Genomic DNA, 7,216 nt, shown 5'->3' on the forward strand with positions numbered 1-7,216 from the left:
TACCCTCCAGTGTCGTCTCGCCGTTCGACAACCAACCCCCCCCCCCCCCCCCCCCCCGGCGCTTCTCCAAGATGCCTGTGCCCAGTGGTTTCCTGTTCAATCCAACCGAGGAGCCCGAATGTGCCATTCCCGTGCAAAGTGTTCCTTCCCAACTTCTGTCCTCCTTTTGGGAGCCGGCAGGGCCTGATGAAACAATGGAAGTTTCCCTCTTCCCTCTTGGTTCTGTACATGAGTCCGGAGGACCTGCTGCTAGAGAAAGCTGGTCACCTGACGCTGTCCCTGGGACCCAGGGCTTCTGCCTCTGTTTATCTGCTGGTGCTCCTTCCCCTGCCCGTAGAAACCCCACCCCCACCCCACCCCACCCCACCCCACCCCACCTGACCCCACCCCCGCTGCTACTGCAGTAGCAGCAGCCCTTCCCTAGAGGTCCCTCCTCACCTACACTTCCCCCCTCCCCTTCTTCTTTATTTCATCCCAGCACTGCTTGACTTCTCCCCTGACTTTTCTAGAGCTTTCTCCTTTGTTTTCTCCGACTTTCTGCTTTCTGCTTTTTATTTCTTTCTTTTCCCTACTTCTATTTCTTTTCAGATTGATTGATCGATCCATCGATGGATGGATGGATGGATGGATGGATGGATGGATGGATGGATGAATGGATGGATGGATGGATGGAGGAATTTTTTAATTGAGGAAGGGCATTTCTCCATAGCGACATGATTCATGTTCTTTCCCTCCACCACCCCCTCCCAGAGCCAACAAGCAATTCCACTGGATTGTTTTGCATGTATCATTTCTTCAAAACCTATTATTTCCCGATTATTGCTCTTTGCCATACAGTGATCCTTTCAAACCAACCTGCTGCTAGCAGAGAAGTCATTAGATGGCGCCACAGTGTTTCTGTCTCTGCTTAAAACGTCCTCCTCATTCTGCTCCCTTCCCTAGGCATCAGTTCCCGGAGGCTCTTTCTGGTTCCCTTGGAATTCTTCCAGTTCATTATTCCTTTGAGCACAATAGTATTCCATCACCATGAGATAACAGGACTAATTCTTTATTCGGTCATTCATTCCACAATGGGGAGGCCACCCTTTCTTTTTCAAATCCTTTGCCACCCAATGTTTATTTATTACTCAGTCCGATCTGTGGGTCGGTTGGTCGGTCGGTCGGTCGGTCGGTCGGTCGGTCGGTCGGTTGGTTGGCCGGCCGGGCCGGCCAGCCGTTCGTTTGTCCATTACATTCTCTGAGCCAATAGAATAACATTGTAAATCAGGTGTTCTCTTTAATACAGACCAGGAAGCTCCGGTGTCTAATAGACAATCATAATAGGTGTTACCCACCTTTAAGGTAACATGGGGTTCATTAGTATGGGGAGGGCAGTGGATAGGGACAACGGGTAGTAGGACATCAGGGTCTGGGAAATCAAAGGTTGTATCCTCTGATTCCTGTACCCCAGACCCCCCCCCCCCCCCGGGCACCATCATTGTGTTTGGGATATTCCTTGGGCACCCCCCCTGAAGGGCCCCTCTCTGAGGGTCATTAGTACCTCGAGTAATTTTTGGACGAGCGCCATTTCTCATATATTGTTGAGTATTATCATTAAAATTTTCTTCAATTTGAGCATTTTCATTAATTTCCCAATTCCTATTTCTATAATTCTGGTTTCTAAAGTTCTTATTTCTATATTCATTATAGTTATTTCCATAGTCATTATTATAATTTCTAGAATTCTGGTGTCCATAACCATTATCATGATTTCTATAGTTATTCTTTCTAAAACTATTATTAAACTGTGTATTCCTTCCAAACATCTTAAGAAAGGTTCTACATTCCATCATTTTGTGGCCCTTCTTCTTACAGAAGTGGCAAGTAATGGATTGATCATTGGATTTCTGGAGAGGGGCGATTGTCGTTGGTTCATTATCATGCCCGCTTTCTAATTTAGTTATCCTATCTATTAAATATCTTATTTTTTTCTTCATTTCCTCCATGTCATCTTTATTTTCTTCCTCCTTTTCCTTGTTTCCCTTTAAAACATATATAGCTGTTTTTCGCAATTCTTCAAGGTCCATATCTGACCACCTTGGGCATTGTGTTTTAAAATAATTTTTAATTACTTTGCAAGAATTGTTTACAAAGATTCTTCTAACTTGTCTTAAACTATTCTCTTTAGTTAAGTCCCAATCTAAGTATCTGTCCCCAAACTCGATAGTTCTGTCCATAAATCTGAAGGGTGTTTCGTCTTCCTTTTGCTTAATTTTTTCCAGTTCCGTCCACTTATCTGTACTGTCTGCACATTCCTTCATGGCCGGCCGTGAGGATGGCCCCTCTACAACGGTATAGTTGTAGATAATCCTCAGGATTATTATAGTCCCATTCGGGATCCTGAGATGGCCAATGTGCTGCATTAAGCCCCCGGGTTTTGTTGACATGAGCGATTATTTTATTTTTTTCACGTTCACTTAAAAAAGCCTGGAGTAAGCTCTCAACGTCCTTGTGAGACGGATTATACTGAAAAAAATATGTCTCCCATCTTTTTTGTTACTAGAAAAGGATCTTGTTCATATGTGGGGATATTTCGTGTAAATTCATTTATTTCTTGGGGAGTAAACGGTATCCTATGTCTTAAAGTTACCACATCCCCATTTCGTCCTATTTCAGGTACTTCTCTTAGAGGAAACAGGCCTCTAGTTGAATTTTGCACCTGTGGGTCAGTTTGACAAGGACAGGTTTCTCTAGGAGGACAAGATCTCCCTTGCATTGGAATTTGGTTTTCTGTAGGAGAAGGAACGTGAGAAACTGGGATTGCAGGGGAAGGGTTTTGGGGATTAAATTCAGACAAGATTTGCACTACACGAGAGAAGCAGTCTGTTAACTGGGCTATAGGGAAGGTGTTTTGCATCTGTATTTCAGGGAAGGAAATTTCCTCATTCAAAGGTTCAGAAACAGGTCTGTTTCTGTTAGAGTGGTTGTTTGCCAATTGATCCTGTAAGAAACTTTTTACATCTTCTAATTGGACTTGCATTTTATCCTCAATTTTTCCTATTTTATCTTCCATATTTCCCATTTTATCCTCAATATTTCCTATTTTATTCTCAATATTTCCTATTTTATCCTCAAGCTTTTCTATTTTATTCTCAATATTTCCTATTTTATCCTCATTTTGTTTTATTTTATCCTCATTTTGTTTTATTTTATCCTCAATATTTTTTATTTTTTCATCTCTAAATATAGTATTGAGGAGTACAAAAATGACAGTACCTATTAATATAAAAATTTGGAGGTATCCTTCATTCCTCAATGCCCCTACTTCTTCAGCTGCCATGTAATTGTCAACGAATGTAGTACTCATTTTTATATATATATATTTTGTAATTTCACAAAACACGTGGGGAGCCGGGCAAAGCAACAAACTTTCCACAGGGTTTTTTTTTTTTCCCCCCTAATCCAGGAAGTTGTGTTCCTTAAGGGAAAGGATATTTAGAAACAGTTCTTCCAGCCAGGACTTTAGGGTCCTGTTGCCGAGATTTAAGACAGCTGTTTTCTGTCTATATCAGAGTCACACAGCTGGGAAGTATCTGAGGTCCGATTTGAACCCAGGACCTTCTGTCTCTAGGCCTGGCTCTCAATCCGCTGAGCTACCCAGCTGTCCCTTAAGATTAAAGGGAAGAAAAAGAAAAAAAAACTGCTGATTCCAATTTAACTTAAGGAGAAAAGAGAAAAAGTTTTTTATACTCACGTGTTCTAGCAGCTGTGTCTTTAAGCCAAGTTTTTTGTTAAAAAAAAAGGACTTCGTCTGCCCGTTCAGTTATTCATTCATTCATTCATTCATTCATTCATTCATTCATTCATTCATTTACTTATTTATTCATTCATTCATTCATTCATTCATTCATTCATTCATTCATTCATTTATTTATTTATTTATTTATTTATTTGTTCATTTGTTTGTTTATTCGTTTGTTCCTTTCTCTGTCTGCCTGTCTGTCTGTCTATGTATCTATGTATCTTTTTATTTTTTATTTTTTATTGATTTGTTCCTTCGTTCCTTTGTTTGTTTATTATTTATCTATCATTCATTCATTCATTTATTTATTTATTTATTTGTTCCTTCCTTCCTTCCTTCCTTCCTTCCTTCCTTCCTTCCTTCCTTCCTTCCTTCCTTCCTTCCTTCCTTCCTTCGGTTCGTTCAGTTCTAGATTTTATTGGACTTCATTTTATTTTCACCTCTCACTACTTCTGAATTCCACTGATTTCCTATCATCTCATTTGTGGCTTTCTTGGATGTGACTGGGTCTTAGGACATGAATAAGGTAGGCTCCAAGGTTTCCTGAGACCACAGTCCTGGCTCTCTCTCTCTCTCTCTCTCTCTCTCTCTCTCTCTGTGGGTGTGGGTGTGGGTGTGGGTGTTTTCGTTCTGGGGGAGGAGGGGGGAAGATAAGCACTGCAAGATCCACCTGGATTTCAAGGTTGAGGTTTCTAGGCCTTGCCAATGAAGGGCTCTGGATCTCCTCCTTACCCGGAAGGCAGAGATACCCCATACCCCATCTTTTGTACATGAAGGACCTTTCCTCACCGAGTGTTGACCTATCCCTAGGAACCTCTTCTTCCACACTGCCCTGGTAGCCTTCAGGGGGATGGAGAATCATTTCTTTTTCTTTTCTTTTCTTTTCTAATCTTTAGGAATTAATTAATTAATTAATTAATTAATGGATTAATTAATTAGATTGATTAGATTGATTCATTGATCGATCAATTGCTCGATTAATGGTTCTTTTGTATGTTTATTTGTCCATCCGTCTGTTCAGTTCCTTCATTCATTTTTAAAAATTTTTTCTACTAAATTGTTTATTATTTAAAATCAAGATCTTACTGTTTTGTCTTCCTTGGAATGAGAAAATTCCGCATAAGTTTTCAGAACTTGTATGATTCGTGTTGTATCCCTCCTTTCTCCTCCCCACTCCCAGTTGCAACAAATGCAATCTGAGTTTTGCACACATTATCACACAAAACCATCTTTCTGTAGGTTTCGTTTTTGTAACTGAATGCTCTTATTAAAAACAAAAAACAAAACAAAACAAAAAAAAACAAACAACCAACCAACCAACAAAAAACCCGAAGCTGCACACTGGATTTTACAACAGCTCCTTCTCTAGGAAGAGATAATACTTTTCTGCGTTTATTCCTCCCACAGTCCTTTCTCTCCATACGGATCGCATTCTTTCTCATAAATCACTCAGGGATATCCTGGATAACTACATTGCTATGAGTAGCAAAATGCATTACATCCTAAAATGAAATGCTTACAGCATATTCACCTACATGTTTCTTTTTTGGCTGATGTTTGATTGGACTAGCCTTCCGATCTCCTCTCTCCCTAAGGTTACACAGGTCTATCCCTGCCCTAACCCTAAATTCGTTTCTCTCTCTAACTCTAACCTAATCCTAACCCTAACCCTAACCCTAATCCTGCCTTCATTTCCCTTCCTAACCCTAAATATGCATTTCTCCGTTCTGCCACCCCACAACCCCGCCGCCTCTGCCGCGGGACCCCCCCCCCCCCCCCCCCCATCGTTTCTTCCATGCGAAAGGGATTGAAGCACATGGGGAGAGAAAAAAAGGAGTACTGCAGGAGGGACTGTTGCTTGTGAGGCCTAGAACTCTGACCTCTCAGCACCTGAGGATGTTTTCCTAGGGAAATAGCAACAGTTCCCCTTCCTCCCCCTCCCCCCCCCCCCCCAGCCAATCTGCCTGCCTGCCTGCCTGCCTGCCTGCCTGCCTGCCTGCCTGCCTGCCTGCCTGCCTTCTTGCTTTTTTGGCGAACCTAGGAAGAAAAACAAAGCCATCAGTCTCAGTTAAAACCCCACCCAGCTTTTTCTCTTCCTGAGTTAGCCCAACATTCCAAGGCCCACCCTAGGCTAACCGAGTAGCAATTACTGGTGAGCACAGAAAGAGAAGAAACCCCCTCAGGGCATTGGCTACTTCCTCTGCCCCACCCCACCCCCACTCCTCCTTTGGCTGGCCGGCAAGGGCAAAGAAGGGAAGGAGAAGGAGAAGGAGAAGGAGAAGGGGGTGGGGCAGAGGGTTCGCTGGGTGGGGGTGGGGGCGGGGAACACATCAGGAAGAAGGCCCAGAGAGAAGGTAGGGAAGTCTTTCTCATCCACCTCATCAGTGTCCTTAGCACACACAGACACAGACACAGAGACAGAGACAGAGACAGAGACAGAGACAGAGACAGAGACAGAGACAGAGACAGAGACAGAGACAGACAGACAGATAGACACAGACACACAGACACACACACACACACACACACACACACACACACACACACACACACACACACACATATATCACCTCCCATCCCTTCCCCCATCCAACACCACTCCCCTCAGGCCTGGAAGGCCTAGGACCGAGGTGGCAGACAATGGAGCAGCTGCCTGGCTCTTCCTGTGGCCCGCTTCCCAGGGGCGGCCCAGGTCCCATTGGTATCGGAGCCTGGCCGAGCAATGAGCTCCCGGACTGTGGAAGACAATCCGAGCCACCCTCTTAAGGAGAGCTATCATCAGCGTGAAAACCAAAAACCACTTGACATGGGCACTGTACCCCAGAAACCCAGGCGAACTATTGTCAAGGGAACTCCCTTGTTGTTTTCTAACTCTGAGCCTAAAAACACCCGATGACCCCACCTTTGATCATCCTCTAGATGGTCAGAAAGATGCACCCTTCAGACCACACCTCGATCCTATCGGACATCTGTTTGTCCCCTAAAACTAAGGAATCTTTATGTCCCCAGGCAGACCCCAGTACGATCACCCCACCTCATGCCTGAGTGACTAACTGTTGTGAAGAATGTATAAAATCCCCAGAACTGATGTCGTCTGGGGGACAGCCTCTCCATCCGTGCTGTCCTCTTTGGGGGAACAGCCTTTCCTTTCATGCTGTCCTCCCAGGGAACTGCTCCCCATCTTGCTGTTCTACCTTGCTTTCCTCCTGGCCACTCTCAACATGACTTTCTAAATTAATAAATCTCTTTTTGTTTTTAAGCTAAGTTTTGGAGTCATTGCATGCTTGCCAGAGGCATCCTTCCCGAACCCCAAAGGGTATCCTTTCCGTGCCCATAACACACTGAGCCATTGAGTGATCTCCACATGTACTGGATGAAGTCTTGAGCCAGTCACCTCGCTCGCCGCCCCCCCCCCCCCTTCCCCTTCCTTCAGCA

At 43.9% G+C, this 7,216-nt stretch overlaps 1 long non-coding RNA gene across 1 annotated transcript in view; it reads right to left on the bottom strand.

Moving 5' to 3' along the window:
• The window catches only part of LOC130455193 (uncharacterized), a 2,243-nt gene extending 1,900 nt beyond the window's left edge, over positions 1-343 (bottom strand). Inside the window, exon 1 of the long non-coding RNA XR_008913155.1 lies at positions 107-343. This is a non-coding gene — a long non-coding RNA (uncharacterized LOC130455193). The remainder of the gene's footprint in view (positions 1-106) is intronic.
• Positions 344-7,216: the final 6,873 nt, after the last annotated feature.

This window comes from Monodelphis domestica, chromosome 6, assembly GCF_027887165.1.
Source record: "Monodelphis domestica isolate mMonDom1 chromosome 6, mMonDom1.pri, whole genome shotgun sequence".
Classification (NCBI taxonomy): domain Eukaryota; kingdom Metazoa; phylum Chordata; class Mammalia; order Didelphimorphia; family Didelphidae; genus Monodelphis; species Monodelphis domestica.